Below are 13,286 nucleotides of genomic sequence, written 5' to 3' on the forward strand. Positions count from 1 at the left end.
GCTCTACGATGTCTCCTGAGGTTTCTTGTAGCCGAGCCAGGTCACAGGGAGCTGCACCTGTCACCCATCCTGCTACTTCCCTCCTCATCTCTTCCTCACGCCCCTGTTGCTGTTTCCTGGGACCATCCAGTAAACGAACCTTGTCTCAGCATCTGCTTCTTGGGGGAACACAGATGAAGACTGTCTCAGACGTGCACAGTCTCCCTGAGAGGCGGGTCTGTTTGCATCCAGCTTATAGAAAAACATCTGGCTCAGGAGGTTAAGTATTAATAATTCACACAAGTTCACAACAGCTGTGATCGTCCCTGCCCTGCCACCTCCCTGTTTATCACTATGTTCTCCAGTGACATCCTCCCCTCCCATCATCTCATGCCTTGGGAAAGGTGGGCGAACCCTGAAGACAAAGCCCTTACCTGGAAGGGGAGGCTCCAGGTCTCCAGCAGGCAACCCGTGGCTCCCTTCCACCCAGCAGGAACACTGGGCTGACTCTGGATGGATGGAACTGCTACAGTTTGCAGAGGTCTGAGTGAACTGGAGGCATCTTCAATCCTGGTGCATGAATTGGTTTCCAAGATGTTGCCCATGATATTTCAACTATTTTCTTTTTTTTTTTAGAGACAAGGTCTTTCTCTGTTGCCCAGGCTGGAGTGCAGTGGCATGATCATAGCTCACTGCATCCTTGAACTCCAGTGCTCAAGCAATCCTCCTGCCTCAGCCTGCAGAATAGCTGGAATTACAGGTGCACACCACCACATCTGGCTAATTTTTATTTTATTTTTTTGTAGAGACAAGGTCTCGCTATTTGCCCAGGCTGGTCTTGAACTCCTGGCCTCCAGTAATCTTCCTGCCTTGGCCTCTCAAAGTGCTAGGATCACAGGTGTGAGCCACCAGGCAGTGTGGTATACCGCAGATCAGCATGCAAGCCTGAGGGTAGGGCTTGATGAATTTGCATCTCATAAACTGCACCCAGATTGAGAAACAGAGCCTGCCCTGCCCCAGGGACTCCTCACATCCTCTCCACATTGTCCTCCACCCTGAAGTCCCCCTGCCTGAAGCTCCCCTGCCACAGGACAGCTGCCCTGCCTTCGACCCTGACCCACCGACCGGGCTGTGGGGCCTGGTACTCTCCCCAGCGCTGACCTTGGTCTCTCGGCACTGAGCACCGCCTGCACTGCTGCCCACTCCTAGTTCTCAGGTGGCCCTCCGTTGTGAGCACTTGTGGTCTCCATGCCCAGGCCACCATGGGTGGACAATCGTGTGTTTTCAAGAGTGCTGCTGTAGCTGTGCTTGTCTCTGCCACCAGGGGCACATGGGTGCGTGTTTTTGCGGGGTCAGGGGTGCTGGGCACCAGGCTAGGCAGAGTCCGCCAAGCCACGTCACAGAGTGACTACTGGCTGGGCTTCCTGCCTCGTGTCCTCACCAGTGCCAGCTGCCCTGAGAAATCATCTCTTCCTGGATGAGCTGGCTTCCTCTCCCTGGGAGGTAACTGCACCACCAGGGCGAGGGTGGCCGTCGGTTCTGCTGTCTCTGAAGCACCAGAATGTGCCTGGTGGGGCAGTGCCAGCTGAGACTCGGATCTTCACGGCTGGGTGGTGAGTGGTCACTGTAGGAATGAGCAGTGCTTGTTGAATGAATGAATGACCAGGTGAGGTGGCATCGCCATTAACCCTCACGCTAAGAAGGAGCAGGGGCGTTTGGAAAAGTGTGAACCTGGCGGAGCCGGGCACTGCACCTGTGTGGACCCAAGGGCCTGGACATTTCCCCCGTGCCCCTGGTCCGGACCAACAGGCCTGCCCTCCAAGATTTTGTCCCCAACATGAAGACTTCTGTATTCACTGAGAGCCTCAGGACTGTGTTTAGAATGTTGCACAACACAATCGTGGAGAAAGTGCAAACTTTCCATCTTCCTCTACAGCGTCTGTCACCAGCCCGTCTCCTGCTTTCTGCCCCCGCAGGGTGTCAGGAAGACCCAACCCCCAGCCCCAGCCCCGCCTCCTCATAGCCTCAGTCTCCCTCCATGCCTGCCGGTTTTCTGGAAGGAGCTTTTCTTGCTACGTGACCGTTTCTAAATCTAATTTTGAAGCTGTCCAGAATTAGGCGTTGCACTTTAATTGCCATTGTGGGAAAAGGCATTTCAAAATCACACACAGAGACCTCACCTGCTGGCCAGCCCTCCCGCCCTCCCAGTGGTTGGAAATGCCAGAGCCACACGCAGTCGCGGCATTGGGCGGAAATCGACTCTGGAGCGTGGCACCTGGAGTGGCGTTAGGTACAGGGTAGCGGGAGGGTTGGTAACCCGGGTATTTCCATTCAACGAACTTGGGCTGAATGTGAGAGGCCCGAGGGCCGTACGCCTGGTGCACCCATCAGGAGGGTTAGCGGCAGAGATGCCGGCACCAGGGACTGTCGCTGGTCAGAGTACGCCTGGCGCACTCAGGAGGGTTAGCGGCATCAGGAGGGTTAGTGGCAGAGATGCAGGTGCCAGGAACTGTCGCTGGTCGGGGGCAGGGCTAGGTCGGCTGAAGACCGTGTTGTCCCACAGGATCCAGTTTGTGGGACCAACAACCAGAATTGGAAGCTTTTGGAAAGCTTGAAAAAACTCTAGTAGTGATTAAAATAGAACACATCACGTTCTGAAATATATGAAAAAGAAAAAAGAGGGTTCCAGTTCACACCCCCAAATCATACCCTCACCCAGAGTGACCAGGGTGAGTCACTGTGGGTGCATCTTTGTAGAACTTTCTCCGGTTCCTAAATGGCCCTGTTCAAGCGTCTGATGCCCATTGGTGTGCAGCATTGTTTTTCTAACTGAACCCTGAGTGAGCCTTGGTGGCCTCTCCACATCAGGGCCTAAAGCTCCGCCCACACCTCTGTTCCAACCCATTGTCAATATTCCAGAAAAGGGCTGCAGCCTCTATTTTACTATGCCTCGGCTCAAGAGTGTTTTTAGTTCAAACAAAGTGACATTAAAATGGCACCAGTGGCTCCTATAGAACAGATGATGAGAAACACATCTGCTGAGTTACAGGGTGCACATTTCAATATTTTAAAGAGCTTTGGCCCAACTGTCCTTCAAAAAGACAAAGTCAGGCACAGTTCCTGGTGGCTCATACCCTTGTCAAAGCAGAGGTCATCACACCTCTCGATGTTGCCAACCAGAGGCGCAAGGGGTGAGATCCGAGAATGTTTCCATTTGTATTCCTTGCTCCCTGGGAAACTGAACATCTTTTCATGCATTTACCAGCCACTGTCAGATTTTCTCATGGCCTGTCTATTCAAGTCCATTGCCATTTTTCACCTTCTTTGGTTTTTTTTTTTTTTGGTATTGATTTTTGAGGCACTCTTTATGGATTAAAGATTATGCTCTTTGTCTGGAATCTATGTTGCAAATATTTCCTCCTTCCTCTGTTCATTTATGTGAAATGCCAGTAAATACTCATTCCAGCACACACTGACCTGTTTCTAGACTCACCCTGGATCTTTTTTGCATATTGCTGGGGTAGGGCCACACTGTTTTGAATAACATAGTTTTGTAAGATATACATTTCTTCTTCTTCAAAATTTCTTGTTATTCTTTCCTGTGTCTCCCCCAAGTGAACATTGGATTCATCTGTCAAGTCCTGTAAATAATGGATGAGAATTGTCTGGAGCTCATAGATTAGTTCTGGGAGAATTGATATTTTTTCAGACATCCAGGAATTGTACATATTTCAAATTCTCCCTTTACTCAATTTAAAAAATTGCTTTGCAGTAAAGTTTCACATTTTTCATCATCTAGCCCTTTTTATATTTTGGGGTTTATTCTTAGATGTTTTAAGGTTTTGGCTATTGTGAGCAGTATTTTTGGCCATACATTTTCATTGGTAATTGCTGTGTTTAGGGAAGTCATTGGCTCCATTGGTTTTTCAAGTCACAGCTTTGCTAAATTGTCTCCTTACTTCTAATAGATTTTCAATTGGCCGCCTTCTGATTTCTAGGTAGACGATCATAGCATCTGCAATTAGTGATGACTTAATCTTTTTATTTCCAAATATTTATGCCTTTCATTTCTTTTTTTAATAAATACATTATTATCCTCATTAGGATCTCTAGTATAATAGTAAAGACAAAATTGGTAATGTTGAAAACACTCACGTTTTCTCCTGACCTTAAGACTAAGACTAATGCTTTTAAAGTTTTATCATTAATTACAATGTTGACTAAAGGCTTCTAGAACAAACTTTTATCAAGTTGGGGAAGTTTTTTCCTACTCTTTCCTTGCTACAAGATTTCTTTTTAAAGTCCTAATAGGGAAGGATATGGTATTTTTTCAACATCTGTTTCCATGATCATATCATTTTCCTCAACTCAGTTCTTGGCATATTGAGTTATGCGTCTAGAGTTACTGCTATTAACCCATCCTTGCATTCCAGGATTAAACCCTACTTGCAATGGAAGCATTTTCAATGCCATCCTGGATGTGATTTGTTAAGGCTGGCTCCTAAGCCCTGTCTGTTTCCATGGTCTTGCAGGCCTCTCCTGCTGTGGTGGTCTCCTTGGGCTCAGAGCATTCCAGTGGCAGCAGGGCCAGAGCACAGGTGATGCTGTCCCTGCCTTGCATTGGCTGCTGTTCTGATGAGACGTGAGCAGTGGCTTTCCTAGCCTGTATGGCATGAGGACACTTGTCAAACCTGGGTTGCCCTGGCCAGATTCTCCTGGGGCTGCATGTCCCACAGCCTGGCATGGGCCCTGGGGAGCCAGGGCCTGCTCCATCCCCCTCTGAGATCCTTGTAGCCTGCTCAGTGTCCCTGTATCAGTGTTGCCTGTGCTTGCTGACAGTGCCTTCCCGCCTGCTGGCCACACCTGTCCAGGGGGTCCTGAAAATGGACAGGGGTGCTTCTGATGGGATTCCACACCCTCCATCTGCTTGGGGAGAAGGTGCCCACACCTGTGAGTCATGTCATGAAAAGCATACTTGTGAATCTGGCTTCCTCCCTGACCCTGGGGCATCCTGGTCTTGTGCTTCCCAGTTGGGAGGAGTCACCATTCTCTGCATCCAGGCCCAGCAGCTGCCTTCCAGGGGACTGGGTGTTCCTCCTGCAGTATCTCTTTAAAGTTGGCAATTTGGAAGATTGAGCTGGAAATGCACAAGTGAGTGCTGCCTGAGGGCTGGGGGTTTGGGGGCAGAGGCTGCCACCTCACATGAGGTCTGGATGCTAGTTTGGGCCTTTCATGGGTCTGGTGTGCCTGGCAGGCCTCTGACACCACTGCTGTGCTCCTGGGCAGATCCACAGAATGGGACACTCTTGGAAGCAAAGACATCCATCCTCTAATTTTCTCATCCTTTCCAAAACCGAGCTAAACCCGCTGCTCAAAATTGTCAACACGTGGCTTCCAGCCCTGCCTGGGGAACAGGATTGACGGCCTTGTCATTCCACATGAGCATGAGGCTGAGTGGCTACTGTGGGGGTGGTGCCCATCTGCAGAGGGCGTAGGACATTGTGAGGACCTGACTGTCCTTCCCTGTGGGCTGAGGAAGCCCCTAATGCTGGGGCACACACACCGGAGGAACCGGACGACCCAGGCCATTTGTGCTGAGGGGATTGGATAGTGGGCAGCAGCCCCAGGACGCTGCCTGCCTATCCTGAGGGCCCAGACCAGGGTCTTGGTCCCTCCGGAGTCCCACAGCCCAGGGCTTGCCCACAACTCTGGTTTTGGGGTCATCTGCCTGCCCAGGAGTCCGTCCTTCCATTCTTCATCCCTCAGCCCTCCCATTCTCCCGGGTACTCCCATAAGGCAAGCCTCAGGCTAAAGTATCAGCCGTGCCTTTCAAGGTCTTCTCCATGTCCCCAGCCCCCCACTCTGAAGTGGACCAGACCCTCCCAATATGTGCCAAAGGTGCTGAGCCTTTGGGCACTGTGGGTGGTGTCTGCTTGCCTCTGTCTGCCCCTGGCTCACTGAGGGGCTCAGGAAAGGGTCTTCTGGGTGCCTGAGCAGCCTGCAATCTCTGAAATGGACTGGTGGGGTGGGGGCAAGGTTCAGTCCATGGCCCCTCCCATCAAGCTTCCTTGGGACCAGGAGCCCCTTACAGGCTGCCTGGCCCCTCTGCCAACAGCTGGGGCTTGGCCTGGCTATGGCTCCCAGATACTGGCCTTAATGGCCTGGGAGTTGGGGGTCTCCACAGGCCTCACTTGGCCATCTGTGGCCTGGGCCGGGCTGGCTCTAACTCCCTGCAGAGTTGCTGCCTCATTGTCAGATTGTACAATGAAATAAAATGTAAAATGAAAATTTGCAGAACTCAGGAGGAGGCTGGGTGAGGCTGTGTGGACACGGTGCAGACGCTCTGATGCGTGTGGCAGAGTCAGCAGCCTGCAGACCACGTCTCCCCCGGAATGCACAGTGGTTTTGAATTTGTGCTTTTTTCTTTTTTAAATTATAGGAGGGAGGAGAGCTTGGCAAAGTGCAACATGGGACCTGCCAAGCCCAAACTATTTGAAAAAAAAAAATAAATCACAAGATTTTTGCCTAAACTCTGAAAAGGCTTTGATTCTGCTTGAAATTTGAGGTCTGTACAGACGGCCCTGAAGACAAGCTTGGCCACTGGCTTTGGGGTGCTTGGGCTGGGCCCCCCAGTGTGACCACAGTGTGGCCCTAGGAGGTAAGCCAGGCAGGACCCAGCTTCCTGGGTCCTGAGGGCCGATGGCTGAGGCTCACTTAGACGTGTGCAGACCCCACTCCCCACCTGGGAGTGCACTTGTGGGTGTGGAGAGGAGCTGGGGTGGGTCTCCAGCTGCCCCAGTGCCTGCAGTTCCCTGAGCGCCAGGAGGACCAGCCTCCTTGTGGGGCTCAGGTGCTCTGGAATGTGGGGCTCAGGTGCTCTGGAATGTGGGGGTCAGGGCCAGGCTTGCCTAGAGTTTTCTGAGCACAAGTGGGAAGGTGCAGTCCACACCAGACTGCCCTTGCTTCTGACTGCAGTGGCATGTTCAGGGACCTCAAGACCCCACTTTCAAGGCTCAGCAGCTTGCCAGAAAACCCACAGGACTCACAGAAGCTGTTTTACACAAGGCTATGGTTTTTCACAGGGAAAGGATCAGGGATGAAGTCAACCAAAGGAAGAACCACAGAGGTGGGATCTGGGGATGCACCAAACTCAAGACTTCTGTGTCCTCTCCCTGTGGCATCAGGACAATGTCACTCTCCCAGCATCTCGATGGGGCAGCACCCCTGTAATGTTGCCAACTGGGATGCTTGCCTGAGCCTCTGTGGTCAGAGTTTTTATTGGGGCTCCAATTCACAGGCACCACTGATTGATTGCCTGTGTGGTTATCTCAGTCTCTGTCCCCTCCCAAGGCCAACCGGTACCACCTGACCCAGAGACTACCCTCCCACCCCATGCAAAACACATTGCTACCATGTGGGATGGCCTCAGGTCCCCAGGTCAACAAAGACAGTCCTATCAGGCACAACATTCCAGGGTGAGAGTCACCTCCTAGGAATCAGGGGCCAATGCCACACTGATTTCTGGACAGAGTTAAATTCTTTCGTGCACAGGTATGCTCTAGGGGTGCGCAGGGGCAGAGAACCCTGTTGGAGATGAGCGTGTTTTTCCTGCGGCCCCCAGACAGCATGGTTTTGCACTCCACCCGGCGTTTATCTCCCAGTTGTCATTTCAAGCTTTTTCTGAAGCTTCACCTCCACTGGATTCCATGGAGGATGGAGCAGGGAAACTGCATGAATGGGAGGCATGGGGTTGGCCTTCCTTCCAGGGCTGGCCATGGAGGGCCCAGTGCCATGTCACCTAGGAGGCAGGCAGCATCCCTTACATCCTGTAGGGGCACCAGCCAACCCTCCGCCTGAGGGTCCTAGATGGATGGCTAGGGATGTCAGTGAGGTCCCAGCTTGAGGGAGATGGTATAGAGCCATCAAAAGGTAAACTGAGGAAGCATACAATTTTTAAAAGTTTATTTGAGGAAATAACTCATGACTCAGGCAGCTTAAAACCAGAAATGATTTAGGAGCTCCATCAAGAGAAAACAAGAGGGAGGCTTTTATAGAACGAATACAGAGGTAATGCAAACAAAATATCTGATTGGTCACAGTTGTGCAGTTGCCTTATTGGGTCCATCCTGTTGGAAAGTCCCTAGTTACAGAATTATAAGTTTGCTGAAGACTTCTGATTGGCTGAGCTTAAGTTTTGTTTTACTTTAATATAGGTATTTACAAGAAATAGTTCACAGTAAGTTTCATGTATGTTTGCAAATGAAGTGGTTTGCACTTACGAGGCCTCACTGGCTTTGTCCACTCAGGCGCTCTTCAGGCCTAGCCCCTGTAACAGTTACTTCAACAATTCCCACCCACCTTTTGGGTGCCCTGTCAGCAAGCTGAGACTGGGACCAAACAGCATGGCATTGCTCTAGGTTACCACTATGGGTGTAGTCCCTGTATCATCTCAATACTTGCATTGAGATATAAGGTCTTACAGTCATTGCTATACAAAATTACACAGTCATTGTGGCTTTGAGTGGTTGAGTTGTTGAACTCTCTTGAGTTGTCTAATTCTGATGGCAATCTTTCCATGCATGAGTGGCTGCTGGAAAGCATTTAAAACACTTGAGAGGATACCACGCACTCGGGAGGTGAATACAATGACTGTAAGGAGAGCCACAGCCAGGAATGAACATTTTCCTGGGGCAGAGATCCCCAGGAGCCAGATTTAACCAATGAAATCAATCACTGGAGGAGGCAGCACCCGTCTGGTGAGACTAGTATTTGTCTCTCAAAAGTCTTTAATTTTTGGCAACAATTTCTAATTTATTAAGGTAGAAGAAACATTTTTTAAATCTATAAGAGCACAAGCTCATTCTTGTTCAGCTGTTAAGGTATCAATAACTTTTATTTTTGTGGTATGATTGAGGCTTAATTGTTCATTTAGCTGTCCTATGAAAACAAAAGAAAATCAATGGTTAATATTTGAAGTGAAATGTGATTGCAGTTTTTGAGTGCAGAGGACAGCTAGTTGAGAAGATTTCTATGTTTCTACAGCTGAAAACATGTCTAGATGGTGGAATGAAGGACGGTAGTTGCAGTCCTGATGGATTTTCCTGGTTTGCGGTGTGACTGTCTCTGACGATGCCATGGGGTATTTGGATGAACTCTCTAAGTGACCTGTGGAGCAGCAGGCCTAAAGGTCATCCATACGTGGTCTCTTATAGTGATTTTTCTGAAGTTTGAAGTCATCCAGTTTCAGCCATCGGGGCATGGGAAAAGGGAAGTTCTATTTTCTTGTGTAAGTAGAAGAATTCAGGATTCAATCCAGTTTATAGATGGATAACAAAATCTCAACGAAAATAAACAGGACTAGAATTTGAAAATGGGTGCACTACAGTTTTCTATTGAAATACAATCTTTTATAGTCATTCCCATTTTTACCAAAAATAATATATATATTTTAAAACACAAGGTCTTTCTGTGTCACCCAGGCTATAGTGCAGTGGAGCAAACATAGTTCACTGCAGCCTCCAACACTTCAGCTCAAGCAGTCCTCCTGCCTCAGCTTCCCAAGTAGCTGGGACCACAGGTGCATACCACCACGTCCAGCTAATTTTTTAATTTCCTGTTGAGATGGGGCCTGCCTAGGCTGTTTCAAACTCCTGAACTCAAGAAAGCAATCCTCCCACCTTGGCTTCCCAAAGTGCTGGGATTACAGGCATGAGGCACCAAGGCTGGCCAATTTTTAAAAATAAGTCATTTCATTAAGCTTGACTTGACTGTTTATATAAGTACAACAAGAATAGTAATTCTATGTATATTCAAAAATTTGATATTTTAGTCAGAGCTTTGGTAATATCTAAGGGGTTTTACTGATTTTGTATCACTCAACCTTCATTTTAAAGAATTATTTAGTGACGAGAAATCTTAGATTAGACCTTTAAAAGCCTCTCTAGGCTAAGAAACCAAGCCAAGGACTTGTCCAGTTGTGTCCTGTTACAAGGAGAACAGATTCCTATTGAACTTATGCAAATACTCGTATTGCTATGAAAATAAGAATATTTAATAAGAGTTCCCAAATTCTGGAGTGATCAGATAGGGAGAAAAACATAAATGTTCCATTTTTTTGTTTACAAAGTATACTTTATTAAATTTCTACAAGTTATACCTGGCTTGAGAGAAAAAGGATTCCTCAAATCTGAAAAGTAAGACATTAGAGAACCAACAACGTTTCTAACAAAAGGTGATACAAATTATAATTATTTTCATCAATTAATTTAGTTCCATGTAATTAATTTGTTTTGTTGGATATTGGGTTAGTCCTTTTGTGAATCTATCAATTTTTCATGACTGTTCTGGAAAATCTTATCCCGCTATGAGAGTGTGATCTTAAGGTTACCAGAAACCTGTACTTGTCAGTCTTTCTCATGAAACTCTTGCAATTTTGTATCATGCAACTGACAAGAAATTTGGTTTGTTTGGTGATATATAACATTTTAACATAATTAGAGTTATGAATGATAACATATTAGGATATATCATATTTCTAGGAATTTCAAATAATTTCTGGAATACTCAGATCAATAATAAATATAACTTTAAAAAGGTGTAGTAGCTATCACTCATCCTTTGGCAATGCCTCCCATGAAATTTAATGTATTAGATAAGCCTAGTTAGTTTAACATCTCTCTTTTTATTAAGAGAGAAAATAAATGCTTTTGACATAGTCCAGACATCCTTTACAAAGAAGAAGCCCAGAGAAACTCGCAAAGTTAATTTGAGGTAAAAAAGACTTAATTTAAAATTTGAATTTGGGAAGTTGTCAAAAATGTCCACAGGGTTAAAACACTTGATTAAATAAGATTACAGGTCACTGCCGGGCGCGGTGGCTCAAGCCTGTAATCCCAGCACTTTGGGAGGCCGAGACGGGCGGATCATGAGGTCAGGAGATCGAGACCATCCTGGCTAACATGGTGAAACCCCATCTCTACTAAAAATACAAAAAAACTAGCCGGGCGAGGTGGCGGGCACCTGTAGTCCCAGCTACTCGGGAGGCTGAGGCAGGAGAATGGCGTGAACCTGGGAGGCGGAGCTTGCAGTGACCTGAGATCCGGCCACTGCACTCCAGCCTGGGCGACAGAGAGAGATACCGTTTCAAAAAAAAAAAAAAAAAAAAGTAAAGAAAAAAATATCTTCATAATCAAGAGCAGACCAATAGTCCAAGAAAGCTTTGTCCTTCTAGCAGAGAGGAAACCTAATTATTGCTTTGCACTGTACATTACTGAGCTTATTTTTAAAAACAGACCTTATGAATAACGAGTTAATGAGTGCAGCACACCAACATGGCACAGGCATACATGTGTAACAAAACTGCACGTTGTGAACATGTCTCCTAGAACATAAAGTATAATAATAAAAAAAGAAAATTAAAAAAAAATCTAATATTAGTAGTTTGACCACACCTAACATTCCTCTTTTGCCGGCCTTCTACAGCTTTCTGTATCAGTTCAGTTTTTGCTCACTCTTTTTCTTCTTTTTTATTCTGAAACAATCTATCTTGCTTTAAGACAAAATTACTCTTTTTTCCTTAATGAAAACACATACCTTGTATACCTTTCCTTACTGAAGCCACCTTGTACTTTCTTTGTACATTTTTCACACACAGTTTTATTTTAGCCCTATTATTTCTAGTAGTTTCAATTACATATATTATTTAAAATTATTAATCCTCAGTATCCTTCATATCTAGTGAAAATTAGGAAGTACATGATTTCATAATTTTTAAATAGCCTATGCATCTTCATAGCACAGGACATGCTTATCCACGGACCCGAATATCTCTGACTCCTCTTTAATAAGAAACCAAAAATATGTAAGCCTGGGCTTCCCTAAGCCTTGATCTTGGCCAGCTCAGCTCCTTTTGGACACTGTTGAGGTTTGGACTTGTGAGTACTTTGTGCACTTTATTTTTAGTAGCACGTGCTTAGCTAAACAAACAGCTTACACAGACCTGTCACCCATGGTGTATTCAGTGGACAAAGCTGCAGCTGTTTGGGCTACAGCATGGAGGGGACCCCACATTCCACCCTATGAGTCCCACTGCCCTTGTGGTGGCCCCTCCTAGGGACCTCCAGGCTCCAGAGCACCCAGCATCCATCTGCAGGGGCCTCTGCTCCCAGCACCCTGAGGGTGTCTGGTTACCTGCTTCTCTAAGAATGGGCAGAGGTCTTGGGAGCTGCTGGCCCCTCCCTGTGTAGCACTCTTCTTAAGAGTGAGATGGAATCCTTGTCCCACTCTGCTCTTGGTGGAGGCTGACCTGAGCTCCCACCCACCAAGTGGTCTCATCTAGGGGTGGAGAGGAGCGGCCCCCCAACACTGACACCTCGCACCCCTCCTGCCTGTCCCCCTGGAGAGTAATTCAGGTCTCACACGGGATTGTGGGGAATGCAGCCATCCCATGACAACACAGCCACGGAATGAGAGAGAGAGGGAGGGCGGGGGAGTCACGAGGCCTGCTGTCTCAGGATGCATCTGAGAACCCCTCCGTGGGGTTCACCATCCCTGGATCCCACAGCCCCTGGCAGACATCACAGCAGCGTGGGGCCGGCTGTCATGTGAGGACACAGAGGACCCCACGGCTGGTCAGGGAGGGCAAGGCCAGAGCCAGGTGTCCTGACTAGACCCAAGTCCTTCCAGCTCCACCCACCCTGTGTGAGGGAGCTGAGTGCGACGCAACACAGACCATCTGGCTCTGCGTGGTGCCCCTGCGTGTCCGTCCACTACCCTGTGCCACTTCGGGGCAGTGTGTCAGGCTCCCGCCCCAACTCAGCCTCCTCCAGACTTGGGGAGCACTGCAGGCTCCTGCCAGAGTGGTCTGGCTCTTCTCGGCCCTCCCATTTCCACCGGGCAGCCTTAGGCATCCCCCAATCCCCACTGGTGTCCATTCAGGGTGACCCCTGGCCTCTGGATCCTCCCTGGATGCTCCAGCCTCAGCACAAGCCAGGTGAGGCTTGGCCTCACCCCTTCTCTGGCTGGTGTGGTGGGCCTGCAGGGACGACAGTGCCTGTCCCCAGGTGGACTGCATGTCTGTGACACTCTGGACAGGTGGCCCTTGGGAACTGGGTGGCAGAGATGTGAGGCAGTAGGCTCCATCTTCAGAGAGCTCAAGAGATAGGATGGGACGTGGAGAGACACCTTCCATCCCGGGATGGATTCGGGCAGTGGTGACCCTACCCAGGGGCAGGCAGAGCGCGGGAGAGGGACTGGGCTGGTGCATGGTCTGAGCTGGACACAGCCCGGAGACGGGACCTGAATCTCCA

General features: G+C 48.4%; 1 protein-coding gene across 10 annotated transcripts in view; it reads left to right on the top strand.

The window, feature by feature from the left end:
- The window catches only part of COPS9 (COP9 signalosome subunit 9), a 394,021-nt gene that overhangs the window by 110,233 nt on the left and 270,502 nt on the right, over positions 1 to 13,286 (top strand). The window lies entirely within an intron of this gene.

Source organism: Macaca thibetana, chromosome 12, assembly GCF_024542745.1.
Source record: "Macaca thibetana thibetana isolate TM-01 chromosome 12, ASM2454274v1, whole genome shotgun sequence".
Lineage (NCBI taxonomy): Eukaryota > Metazoa > Chordata > Mammalia > Primates > Cercopithecidae > Macaca > Macaca thibetana.